This window comes from Odocoileus virginianus, chromosome 34, assembly GCF_023699985.2.
Source record: "Odocoileus virginianus isolate 20LAN1187 ecotype Illinois chromosome 34, Ovbor_1.2, whole genome shotgun sequence".
NCBI classification, from domain to species: Eukaryota; Metazoa; Chordata; class Mammalia; order Artiodactyla; family Cervidae; genus Odocoileus; species Odocoileus virginianus.
In genome coordinates this window covers 4,643,354-4,656,756 of record NC_069707.1, presented here as the reverse complement: position 1 = coordinate 4,656,756, position 13,403 = coordinate 4,643,354, and the positions used below count along the sequence as shown (strand labels likewise).

Sequence of the window (13,403 nt, the reverse complement as noted above, 5' to 3'; positions counted from 1 at the left end):
CACCCACGCCCTTGGCTTAGCTCCCCAGTATCACCTCCCAGCGTCCCCTGCTCCCAGGTAGGGTGGCTTCACTCCCAGCTCCATGCTGCTCCCAGCCCTCTGGCTGGGCACAGTCTGCGGCTCCTGCTGGTCCCCACTCTCTGTGTCGTTCCTCAAGATGGCCCTTGAAGACTTGGTCACGTGTGTCCATCCCCGGGACCTCGCTGGAATCCCAGCTCGTGCTGTTGACTCTGATGTTCTCGCTGACTCCGCGTGTCATCCTTACATTGGTCTAAGCTTCCTCCTCCACCAGGGGTCCTTAGCGACAGGCGCTGTGTTCTCTTTGCCCCTCCAGGCCCGTGAACACAGCAGGCGCCAAATACCCGCGTGCTGAAGTGAAGAGCGGCCCCAGAGGCCACACGGGGAGCGTTTTAATGGCGGCTGAAGGGCGTCAGGAGCCTCGTGGGGAAGGGCGGCCCACGGGCCGCTCCGCCTGCCAGCCCGCGCCGAGCAGCTGAGACCCGGGTGTCTCTCTCTAAGCCGGTGTGGCTGGTGCGCCGGGACGCAGGCGCTCCACGTGGCGCCCGGGGTCCTTGTCGTTGAAGCTGGCCCCTCCTCTCCGCTCACACGCGCTTCTTCACACCTGCCACCCCGCTGGGCCCGCGCTGCCTGACCCGGCGTCTCACAGTGCCCCTCATCGCCTCCCTCACCTCGCAGCCGGAAACTTGTTGTCACGGGCTCTTCTTGGATTTGAGGAATTCAGTCCTCTCTGTCTGCTTCATAAGACTGTGTGAGCTTCCTGGACCCCCGCCTTCTCCCCCTCCACAATCAACCGTTTCCCAAGTCCGGTGGAAACGGCCTCTCGGGCGCCTCTTCACTCCGGCCCCTTCTCTGCAGCCTCAGCCCCCCGCCCCGCAGCACCTTCGTTGGAACGTCCTCCTACCTCTGGCTCCTCTATCTCTCTCCTCTCGTCTGTTCTCTGCTTGGCAACTCGACTCATCTTCCTGAAGAGCGTCCTTCTCCCGCTCTAACCCCCCCCCCAAGAGCTTGCTCAGGTCACACTCAGTAGGGTGGCTGATGACATCCTCTCCAGGCATGTCACCGGCCTCTCCCTCTTCAGCTTCGGTCCCTTGAACATTCCAGGCATTCTTGCATGTCTCCCTCCCCGTATACCCCCTCATCCAGCCTCAGCCCCACAAATACGGGTTCAGCGCTCTTTCTGTGATAACGCCACTGTCTGCATCTTCTCTGACTGCCCTCCCTCCACTTGTGCTGTGTGATAACCACCTCTCTGAACACGGTAAGTCAGGGAGGGCTGGAAGGTGGGGTTTCCGCCAGCTGCTTCCTCGGTCAGTAGCAGGAGTCTGGTGTATCGTGTGTGCGTGTTAAGTCGCTTCAGTCATGTTCGACTCTGCAGTCCTATGGGCTGTAGCCCGCCAGGCCCCTCTGTCCACGGGATTCTCCAGGCAAGAATACTGGAGTGGGTGCCATGGCCTCCTTGAGGGGATCTTCGAGACCCAGGGATCAAACCCATGTCTCTTCCATCTCCTGGATTGGCAAGCAGGTTCTTTACCACTAATGCCACCTGGGAAGCCTCTGTGTATCACAGGGATCAACTAATCTTTGCTGAATCATTCAATAAGTCAAAGTGCATAACATCCCCAGCTGATGCAAGGAAGTAATAATGTTGGGATCCTTGAGGCTGATGGGGTGGAGACAGAAGCATAGAAGAGTCAGGAGGCAGATTATTTGAGAAGAATAATTTTTCCTCTTCAATTTTCTTGTCCATGGCTGCTTAAACACTTCTATCTAAGCCGTCTCATGCTTTTCCCCTCTAAATTATATATAACATTATTGTAATATTAATATTACAGTATACATTATTATATAAACTATAATATTACACAAAGCAATGTAATGTTATACTAACATTATGGGGAGTTTTAAACAAAGATTTTATCCATAACCTCCTCGAAGTATCCACTGTTTTTGTCATTACATTTCTCTGTATTGTTTGCTCTTATTTATACTTATCCTTACATAATCATCACAATATTTTGCTTTCTTCTTGTTTATTTCATATTTTACCATAAATCTTTACCCTTTATTGTGTATTTTTGAATACAGGGAACAAATAGAACCTTAGCTTCCTCTGTTTCAAGTGAAGTAAGCTTGAATTCACTAAGGTTGTCTCAAGGGTCTTAGTTTCCATTAAGTTGATCATTGTAACTGCTCATCTCTGGGTTCTTTCCAGACCCAAAACATTCCTCAAAATACAGAAACTGAAGCTACACCCAAGTACGTGCCGATCCCTTGTTTTCCATCTTTGCAGAATAATCTGTATTGTTTAGCTGTCATCTCAGTGCAGGGTGTGTCCTGTTTTAAGAAAGGGCACTGTTTGAAACTCCAAACTGACGGTACACAGATTAACTGAAAAGCAGTTTTTATTCACAAAGCTTTCTTTGTTTTTAAAAGGAGTTCTTGTAATATATTTTTAAATAGACAAACTCCTGGTACATGTAAAACAGATTTGATTGAAAACAGCACAATTTACATATGCCTCGAGGAACAAAATTGCTGTGTACAATGAGGGGCATTTCCACTGTCAGAGACAGGTCTCCACATCTTTTTCCAGGTGCCCAAGGGCCCTCCATTCTCAGCTCAGAGTTGAGCCTTGCAACCCAGTTAGAAGGCCTGGGTTGTTCTTAGCTCAGAGTGATCATGGGACAGAGTTTAGTTCTTGTTGTAGGACTCGCTGGTTTTACAGTGTCACTCATTAGACCCAGGAATAATTGCTTCTTGAAATTTTCATTTAGCATACAGGAAAGTTAATAGAATCCTTTAGTGTCTCATAAGGCTGTTTAATGAACTGAACTGAATGAAATACTGTATGGGTCTATGGTATTTGTATAGTTAGATTGTCTAATAATATGCCTTCTATTTGTTCAGTATGAAAAATCATTATTTATTGTAATTATTCACCTCTTTTCACCTTTCTATATTAAAGTTTAGATAACAGTTGACATTTCACATGGAAAAATGACTACTTTTTAAATTAATGGATATTGTAATAATATTTTACAAAAGAACTGGGTTCCTAGAGGGCATCCCTTGTGGCTCAGATGGTAAAGAATCTGCCTGCAATGTGGGAGACTTGGGTTCGATCCCGGGGTCAAGAAGATCCACTGGGGGAAGTCATGGCAACCCTCTCAAGTATTCTTGCCTGGAGAATCCCATGGACAGAAGAGCCTGGCTGGCTACAGTCCATGAGGTCACAAAGAGTCAGACATGACTGAGTGACTAAGCACAGGTTCCTAGAATTTCTGTTGACGAGCAAACTTGCTTGATGGGGAAGATTTATGGGTGACTTTTTTGATGAATTTGTTGGGAAAGGAAGTGAAAAAAAATTCACAGAATGAAAAAATATTTGTCTGTATATCTGTGTAAAGATCTAGTATTCAGGACATATAAAAAAATCCTTACCACAATAAAAAGGCAAATCACTCAATTAAACAATGGTCAAAAAGTTTGAATAGATATTTCTTCAACAACAATGAGGAAATGGCAAGCAAACTCAGGAATGAGGTAGTTATGCGTGTTACAACGTGGGTGCACCTTGGAAACAGTAAACTGTGAACAAAGCCAGACAGGAATGGGTGCATGCTGTGTATTCCATTTATATGGAGTGTCCAGCGCGGGGAGATCCAAAGAGACAGAGAGGTGATGAGGTGAGCGTTTTCCAGGGGATGGGTGGGGAGGGGGTTTGGGACCGACTGCTAACAAGTATGGATTTCTTTTTGGAAAAAATTGTAAAATTAGATAATGGTGATGGTCTTAGAGCATAGTGGATGTACTAAACCATTGGATTTGTATATTTTAAAATGATGAGTGGCCAGAATACTAGAGTGGGTAGCCGTTCCCTTCTCCAGAGGATCTTCCCAACCCAGGGATCGAACCCAGGTCTCCTGCCCTGCAGGCGGATTCTTTACCAGCTCAGTCATAAGGGAAGCCCAGAATACTGGGATGGGTAGCCTATCCCTTCTCCGGTGGATCTTCCCAACCCAGGGATCAAACCCAGGTCTCCTGCCCTGCAGGCGGATTCTTCACCAGCTGAGCCACCAGGGAAGCCCTGTGATATGTGAACTATATCTTAATTTTTTAAGAAACCACGGGAGATAAGACTTGTTAAAGACACTTATAGATACAGCAAGCAGAAAGGATGCTTATAAAAAACCTGACCTATATGAGCCAAGAAGATGAAGAAATGAAATGAAACATTCTCCACTCAAACTCATACAATACCCTGTTAAATCTGAAGCTAAAGAAGGACCAAAGTCAATAGTCAAAGGTCCAATGGAGAAAGGACTCATCATGCCAGGCACCAGCTCTTACAACACCCCACACTCCTGGTGATACAGTACAGCCAACAACAACAGCAGCAACCCAGTCAAACACAGAGGGAAAAACAAAAGCTGCTACTGTTTAGAGATGTAGATTTCCTTAGGACCCCTGGACCGTAAATAGAATAGTCAGCCCCTCCTTCCTTGTAGTACCAAACACAAATGCTAGTTTGTCTCCGCTGCCTACTGAGAGTGCCTGTTTTATATTTGTACATCGTGTTTGCTGTCTTCCACAGTGCCTTTTATCAATATAGCAAATGTTGGTTTGCTTCTCCTGGGAAAATCGACAACACATCTACCCCATTTTGCCGCAAGGATGAACTGAAATGGTATCAGTTTTTCTCAACTCTGACCTGAAGGACCTTAAATTTCCCTGTGATTCTATTCCCATATAATATGTTGATGACCTTTTGTTGTGTTGGAAAGATGAGGTAAGCTCATAAACTTTAAGACAGATTCCATCTGTCTACTTAACTGTTTTTTAGCTCAGAAAGGGCAGAAGGTTTTCGAAGAGAAGTTGCAATTCTGTTACAGTAACTTCATTACCCAGGACATGCTGTATCCTACGGAGGTCAATCCCTTATTTATCACAGACTCCTGAACCTTCAAAATGTGTCCCCACCAGTCACTAAGACACAATTCAGGAGTTTTCTGGGTCTCACTGCAGACAGAGGCTTCCCAAATTCTCTGAAACTGTGATGCTGCGATGTGGGTAACCAGTTACCTGTTCTTGATCTGTAAACATTAACAGTCTTTCTGTGAGTCAAAATTAGCCTTTTATCAGCCTCCCACTTGGTGCCTGTGGAATCATTTTTCCATGTTTTTACATGAGAGACAAACCCCTTCACGGTCTGATCCAGCTTCATGGGGATCACTGGTGACCAAGAGCTGTCTAGTGCTTCTCTTGACTTGGTGGTGAAGTCCCAACACACAGTCTCTGAGCTGTGGGAACTGGCTTGGTTTTGGGGTCCCCTTTGATTGTGTTGGGCTTTCATGGAGTGCATCATTTGTCTATCACTAAGACAAGATGACACAATGTTTCTCAGCAAGCAGGCTTACATCTTGCAAAATTCTGTTATTTTTCCAGTTCCTCACATATTTCCATGCATTTCTCCTGTGGATCTTACTATGTTTCTCTCACTGCTTTAGTGAAGGAGAAAGCTTTGACTCCATAATCTCCATTTGTGAACTATCTATACCTTGAATATATTTATGAGAAGGCCTCCAGAAACCTCAGACTTACTGTTGGTTGTTGATGGGTCATTTCTTAAGACTGAAACAGGAAAATAACAGACGAGTTAAGCTGAAAATCTTGCTTCACCCAGAAGGGCAGAATGGAGTTAATAAGTTTGATATATGCACTGGAAGTAGCTATGCTTGTGGGATAATCTATGATTTTTGACTGCTTTGTAAACAGAGAGCGTTTTTAAGCTTAGTGGGAACCCCGATTAAGAGTGGGCAGCAAATCAAAGAGTGTTTGCATGCTCTGAGGCTGTCGCAAAGCAGATGCTCCTACAAAGGGGATACCACGAGGCTGAAGGCAGTGCCCTGGCAGCTTATTAGTCAGAAAGGAGGCCCCCACTGGGATTTCAACCCTCATAGTATACCAAGAAGCCGAGTCTTTGGAGAGACATGCAGAGGCTATAATAGGATGCAGGACGTTAGCTCCAAAGTAAGAAGACCTCAAATGGAAGCTTTCAACCATTTTTTTTTTTTTTTTTACATAAAACTACCCACCCTGGGATGGAAAGATGGCTAATGTATTCAGTCAACACTGACGGAGAAATGTCACTAAAATTGTTAAGGTTGGTGGGCTCTCTGAAGCGTGTATTTCATTTGTCACCAGTGGAAGTTTGGTGCAACAGTAAACGTGAGTAAAGGTGGGACATGAGTGAGAGCCCAAATCCCAGGGCTCTTTTGCTCATCTCCAAGTGAACGTCCCACAGCTGTTCTCTACAACTGAGTCTCTATTCCTGCCGGTGGTACTGATGAACCATTTTTCTATGCAGTATATTTCTATATATATGCAGTAATACAAGATATTTGTTTTTCTCTTCCTGACTTACTTCACTCTGTATAACAGACTCTAGCTTCACCCACCACACTTCAGCTGAGTCAAATCCGTTCCTTTTAATGGCTGAGTAATATCCCATTGTATATTTGTACCATGACTTTATTTATTCATCTGTTGATGGACATCTAGGTTTCTTCCATGTCCTGAGTTATTGTAAATAGTGCTGCAATGAACACTGGACTGCGTGTGTCTTTTTGAATTATGGTTTTCTCAGGGTATATGCCAGTAATGGGATAACTCTTACAATAGCAATTTTTTTCCTTTGATTTTGTGTTTCCAATTGGGAACCAGAATGTGTCAACCACAGGAAATTCCATTTTATTGGGACTACTTTTAAAGAGCTTTGCAAAGCCCTGCAACTTCACTACTGTGTATATCATCTCCAATCTTTAGGAAAGGCAGAAAGGAAGGAAGAAAAAAACAAAGGAATCTCCAAGAAAAGAAGAGAGAACAAAAAGAACTCTAAAATTCAAATTAGCAGGGCTCTGAGGGCTTCTAAAACGTCCTTGATCTAAGGGATTGCCATTGGCTTTCATGACAATGAGGTCATCTGCTTCCAGGACTCATGGTTTCTGTGCGCAGGAATTAGTAACAGGATAGCCCAGGTATTTGTGAATATCCCTTCCAATTCTAGGCTCTACACTATGGCAGTAGACATGGTTAAAGGCTGCAGGAATTCATGCAGTATACACCAGTTGCATTAACAGGTACAGGCAGCCTTTCCTCATTATCCTCTTAAACAAACTTTATATTTTAATATCCAGAAACCCAGTCTTCTGAAAGAAACATTAAATGGAGACAATCCCCAAACCCCACTGGAAAGGATGTTATCAAGTACTATTAACAACTAGAACAGCAGTAAAATTCCAAGGGATTGATTTTTCGGATTTGTATGTCTTGTCGTCGTTGCTCACTCACTAAATCACGTCCAGCACTTTGCAGCCCCATGGACCGCAGCACGCCAGGCTTCCCCGTCCTTCACTCTCTCCTGGACTTTGCTAAAATTCATGCCCATTGAGTCAGTGATGCCATCCAACCATTGCATCCTCTGCCTCTCCCTTTCTCCTTTGCCTTCAGTATTTCCCAGGGTCTTTTTCCAGTGAATTGGTTCTTCACATCAGGTGGTTTATGTGTCTTAATTAAAACTGTCTTGGAGACCTTAAGCTGAGGGGCCTTAGAAACCCCCCAAGAAGAAGATGATCTTCAGAAGGAGATGGCTTCTACCCAGAACTTTGGACCAACTTGTTGATTGTACAGAGTGTAGATATCTTCCACCTAAGTTCTACAGAATAAGACTGCAGACTGTCATGCTCTAACCTGAATTCTTTTGTTGTTTCTCCAGCTATTTATCTTCTTTCTTCCCTAGCTGGTGAAAGCTCCTTTGACCTGTGTTACTGACAAGGCTCAATCCTTCATGTGGCCCTTTCCAATTCTGGTCACTTCTTCTCTGGGCCCAGACTCTGACCACACTTTACTTGCTAAAACATATCACCAAACTGACTGTTGGATTTGTACACATTGACCTTTGGAGCCACTCAGTTTCCCTTGGTTCTAGCTTCTTATAATTAGTTGGTTTTATAACTAATTAGTTGGTTTCTTGGGTACTTGAACTCACCTTTGCTAACTTTTTGATGGCCACCACAACAGCAAGAAATCTAAAAAAAAATTACTTTGCATCTTTAGAAAAGGAAGTTCATATCCTCAGTCAAAACGAGAGTTGAGGGCCTTTGTGGGAGCTAACTTTAGTAGCTGAAATTTTTTAAAAAATAGAACTGGAAGAGGACTAGGGTATGTATTGGAGGCTATATCTCCTTCCCAGACCTTATAGGTAAGTCACATTACTTTTAGTCTGCTTTTGATCTACCTAATCATTGTGATACTAAAAAGTTTGCTGCCTGGCACTGAACCGTTCTTGGGTGTGGCATCAAAACATTATGACATCATCAGATCATCCTGTTTTGGCCAAAACCAGATCATTGAGCGTTCCCCAGGGACCAATACTAGATTTGTGACACAAGAGCATCCTTGCTGTTCCCTGAAAACTGGATTGAAACTTGCTGCTTTGGCAAACTGATCCCTACATTCATGAGAGGATCTAGCATTCATTTTGATCCAGCAGTTTCTCTTCTAGAAAATAGGTCATTTGAAAATTCAACTGAAGAAGGAGAAAGTCTGGACTTTGATTTAAAAACCCAAGCTACTCACCCTAAATTTATGGATTGTTTTCTCCTCCAAGTGGCTTCATCTCGTGTTTTATGTTTTACAAAAGGCCAAGAAATTAAGGAGAATCTTTCTTGCCATGATTTAAAGACTAGAAGACAGAATAGATAATCCCACCAAAAGCATATAAATCCTTTTTTGAGAGATTCATGGAAGAGGGCAGAGGACAAGAATGCCCTGTTCGTATCTGTAAAGGCTTTGTTGGGATCTTTAATATTAAAAAATGATCTGGAATGCAAACAAATCAATCATAACATTGCACAGTTTTGCTAATAACCCTATATTTGGTTCTGCAGGCTTTTCATATGGAGGATGTGATCTTTAGCTAATCTGGCCACTCTCAGCTCCTTGCTGGGAAAGAGACTGCAAATCTGGTAATAATCCTCCTCTTGGTATTTGTCTGTGCTGTAGTATGCTAATATGTCATCTCTGGAGTCTTAAATGCTTCTGCAACTGCTGTACCTCAAATGACCCAACAAATGATCATCCAGCAAAAAAGAGCAGGAAAACCTCACATTTTGTGGGAGTTGACCCAACTTTGCCGGAAGCCTGATACCGCAAATAGTAGTAAAGACATGGGCCAATCATACTCTTGGGTACAATCCTTAATGATCCCTCCTTGAGCTCAGGTTGGAGAAATACAGCGTGGGAGGCACTGAGAAGCAGAAGAATCTATCTGTGTAACTTACTGTCTAACTTAACAGGACTTACTATTACACTAAGACATACTGTTATGTTTTTATTAACATATTTTTATTAACTCAAGAACATTTTGTCCAGAGAGTTGCAGATAATTTTCTGAAAAATACAAGAAATTAGTAGAAAGAATTAAACCACAGTTTACTCATTGACCCGCTTGCTTCAATATCATTGCCTTGCTGTGACCATCAGTCATAAATTTTATTATACAGAGCACTCCTCTTCAGGAATGACAGGGATTAGACTGATGCAGAAGCTGAAGCTCCAGTACTTTGGCCACCTGATGCGAAGAGCCTACTCATTGAAAAAGACCATGATGCTGGGAAAGCTTCAGGGCTGGAGGAGAAGGGGGCGACAGAGGAAGAGATGGTTGGATGGCATCACTGACTCAATGGACATGAGTTTGAACCAACTCCAGGGGTTGATGAAGGACAGGGAAGCCTGGTGTGTTGCAGTCCATGGGGTTGCAAAGAGTTGGACACAGCTTAGTGGCTAAAAAAACACCACCACAACAGATTCATCTTCCTGCCTGAAACAACAAGCAAAGCAAAGCAAAACAAAACATATGACATGATGTTCTCTTTAGACTCTGGACATTAGGCAACAAATACAATGATCCTAGAGAAATGAGAGTAAAACATGATGCTCGAAGTGTTCAGCCTGTTGTCTTGAGAGAATTTCCAGGTCGTGGCACAGAGAGGGGAAGCCCAGGAGACTCTCTGAGTCAAGGAAATGAAACAAAGCCTGGGATATTCAAAGCAGCTGCAGGACTGAGCTCTCAGGAGTAGAAAGCCACAAAGTGAGAAAACCCTGAAGGTTAGAACAGAGTCCCCTCATAATTAATCAGCAAAGTTCAGATCAGCACAGGTAAGTGGGCAAACTACCTGAATACCACTAGCCATCTGGGAACAGTCCACTTGTCGGGCACTGAGTTGACCGCTCAGACAGGTTGCACCTCTGTGGTAGGGGTGATTGGCCCTTGACAGAGCACTTCTCCAGACATACTCAAAAAATCACTCATATACAAGATCTGAAACAGTCAAGCTGTGAGGGTTTTTTTTTCCAAGAAATATTTACAAAAATGAAAGCTATTCTACACTCAAGATAAAATTTGCAATGTCAGGCGTATACAAAGAAGCAGCAAAGCATGGCACATACGAGAAGAAAATTCATAAAGTTAAAACCGACCCAGAAGTGACCAAGATGTTAGAGTTAGGAGGAAAAATACACTTAAAAGTTACTATAACTGTATATTTAAAAAAATTAAGTGGAGACATGGAGATATAGGAATGACATAAGCTGAATTTATATAGAGAGAAACTATAATGTCTGCAATGACATAGACTGGACTGAGTTAACAGATTAGTCATGGCAGAAGGGACGATTACGGCGCTGAAAGACATAGCAATGGAAACGATACAAAGCAGAACACAGGGGGAGATGTTTACATGAAAAGAACATCTGTGAATTGTGGGTTAACTTCAAACACTATAATAGACACTTAGTTGGAATCTCCAATGGAGTTTAAGCAAGAGAGAAAAATATTTGAAAAAAAGGTGGTAATATAAAAAAACTATAAATGTGCAAGATTCATAGCATGAAGAAAACACCAAGAGACATCATATTGGAATTATCTAAAGCCAATGTGAAAAAGAAAACCTTAAAAGAAGTGAAAAAAATTAACCCTATATGTACAGAAGAACAAAAATCAGAAAACAGTATGCTTATCACCAGAAACAGTGCAAATGATAAAACACTGGAGTGATGTCTTTGAAGTCCTAAAAGAAAAACACTGTTGACTTATAAATCTATATTCAGCAAAAATGTCTCCTAAAAACAAAGGTAACATAAGGGTGTCTTCAGAGACACAGAAGCAGAAGGGATTCACCTTTCCTAAATATTCATATTTTAGATGACTATATATGTATATATGGGCTTCTCGAGTAGTGCGATGGTAAAGAATCCGCCTGCCAAGGCAGAAGATGAAAGAGACATGGGTTTGATTCCTGGATTGGGAAGATCCCCTGGAGAAGGAAATGGCAACCTACTCCAGTTTCCTTGCCTGGAAAATTCCATGGACAGAGGAGTCTAGTGAGCTACAGTCCATGGGGTCATAAAGGGTTCCACTTGATTGAGCAACTGAGCACACACATGTATGTATATGTGTGCCATGATTGCATGACGCATGGAGCAAGCTATGAAGAGAATTATGCCAGTCGGTAAGCACTGGTTATCTGAAAAAAGAAGAAGAGGGAGGAATAAACAACAAATAAACAAACAAACAACAAAATCACTTGCCTAAGCAAAAGTCGTGTGTCCATAATTGAAGCATCATACATACTATGAGCCCATTTCTATGCTTAATGGCTTCAAACTATTAATAGTGATAAGGTGGTTTCCTTGAACTTTCTTAAAGTAACAAACACACAGCAAAATGTTTTTATTATACTGTTACCTCTCTTCCTTTTTTTTTTTTTTTTTGGTGTTATCTCTCTTTCTAACCTAGTAGGCCGAACGTCTCATTAACTATAATAATTCTAGCATAAATTGTAAATTTTGAAATAATAAGATCTTTTTAATAAGGATCATTTTTTTTTCTACCAACAGCCGTAACTTTTGCATGATCATTTGTTTTGTAAATCTCATTACAACTTTGCTGCTTGATCAGTGTTTCATGAGTTTTTAAAGATATAAATCTACCATATTTAGGGAAAAAACAACAAGAACAACAAAACTCCAGTGAACACATGATCGCGTCTACAAAAGTAGCCTAATTCCAGACAAATTGAAAAGACCTTAGCACCGCCACCTTTGTCTCCAGTGAAAAATGAGCCCCATTTGATGACTGACCTTCCAAACAACCACAGCTTCCACAGAAAAGTACCAGGCTCTGTGGGCCACAGCTGTTACCTTAGAAGAGTCATCACTCGGGCGCTCAGGGGAAAACTAGCTCTGCTGATCAGGCTGTGTTGACAGAACCCTCAACAATACAATAAAATAAAATGGATGCTTGTAAACCCTGAGTGAGAGCTTTGATTAGACACAAAGGTGAGTGTTTGTGTTCCTGAAGACAGCCAGTCGTGCCGTGCCCCAAGAACACTGGCTGTTAACATCCTCAGTTACGGGAGAGACAAGGCAGATGCCTCTCGCCGCCCTCCCTCCAGATGCATACGCAAGGAAAATGCATGAATACTCATGTTTATAGAATAGAACTGTGGCTGAGGGCACATTCGGTTGTTTGGAGAAGTGAGTTAGCATCTTCAGTCTGTTTGTGGCTTCTTGTCAACGCTCATGCGGCGGGAACGGATGGTGTGTTTCCCAACTTACGGATGCCCCTCAGCCTTTACCATCCCCAAGCAGCCCTCTGCTACCCAGACATCAAGAAACAGGTACTTCCCTTCCTTATTTCCTTGAAGGGCAGGACATTACAGGACTTGATAGATGGGGGAAGCGGTTCCATCTATAACCCTCCAATTTTTTCATGTCTGGTGTCCCAACCACATTATGATGGTCACCTTGGGAAGTTTGGGGAAATGTTTGATGCTGTGTTAGGATGAGAAGTTTGGCTTAAAGCCTCGACAGTCTGAAATGAATTCCCTGCCTCCTGGGTATCATCTCCATGGGCAACTTACAGTGTCTGCTGTTGTGACCCTCTTCCTGCCCCGTGACTGGTTTCCTCCTTGCCTCTGGGGGCCACTTGGGTACCTGTTGGAGAATCTGAACGTTCGATTGTTCAGCCGCAGAGGTAAAGCCTAGGATGCAGGGGGTTCCAGGACGACATTGCTGGGACCCTGACAATAAGCCCTAGTAGTAGGGCCTATTATAGCTTATTATAGCCTCGTAAGATAAGTAGAGGAAAAAAATTAATTAAAACTAATTAACATGAAATTGGAGTTTCTGGTCATTAATTGCACACAGTCTGATTTAAATTTCTGAAGCTCCTTGTGGGTCTTGCTCTAGTGATTGAATCTGTGGGAAGAAGGGATTTCACGGTTTTTGTCTTTGCAAGTGACTTTGCTAAGAATTTCTTT

General features: G+C 42.9%; 1 long non-coding RNA gene across 1 annotated transcript; it reads left to right on the top strand.

The window, feature by feature from the left end:
• Nucleotides 1-579: 579 nt before the first annotated feature.
• Nucleotides 580-12,741, top strand: LOC110148276 (uncharacterized). The gene is made up of 3 exons (XR_011485629.1): nucleotides 580-1,279; nucleotides 4,616-9,047; nucleotides 12,082-12,741. It is a non-coding gene; the product is annotated as an uncharacterized lncRNA (long non-coding RNA).
• The last annotated feature ends 662 nt before the right edge of the window (nucleotides 12,742-13,403 follow it).